This window comes from Penaeus monodon, chromosome 25 (genome assembly GCF_015228065.2).
Source record: "Penaeus monodon isolate SGIC_2016 chromosome 25, NSTDA_Pmon_1, whole genome shotgun sequence".
Classification (NCBI taxonomy): Eukaryota; Metazoa; Arthropoda; class Malacostraca; order Decapoda; family Penaeidae; genus Penaeus; species Penaeus monodon.
Genome location: NC_051410.1, coordinates 19,180,074 through 19,180,421, shown reverse-complemented (window position 1 = coordinate 19,180,421; position 348 = coordinate 19,180,074). Strand labels below are relative to the sequence as shown.

Below are 348 nucleotides of genomic sequence, written 5' to 3'. Positions count from 1 at the left end.
ATCTACATCTGAAATGCATCTTCCGTCTCCATAGAAAATGGAGAGAGAAAAAATATTGCAATTTATCTGTTATAACTACTGTTTTTTCTACTTACGTTTGTATATTGATTATTAGTAGTTCGCTTAGAGATGAGATTTTCTCGTTAAATCACCCAACGCTAATAAATCTATATTCCAAAAGTAAGTCCGATAATTTTGAATCTCGTATAGAAAGCTATATTTTGTACTCTAGGTAATGATATAAACCCTCTAGCAAAGGTGGGCGTCAGCTGTTTAAAATGTAGTACTTTTTCGTTTTTTTTCCTTTCGAATTACTTAATATATGTGTGCATGTGTGTGTATAAAAAT

The 348-nt window shown here is 30.7% G+C and overlaps 1 protein-coding gene across 1 annotated transcript in view; it reads left to right on the top strand.

The window, feature by feature from the left end:
* LOC119589341 overlaps window positions 1-348 on the top strand; it is a 19,938-nt gene that overhangs the window by 454 nt on the left and 19,136 nt on the right.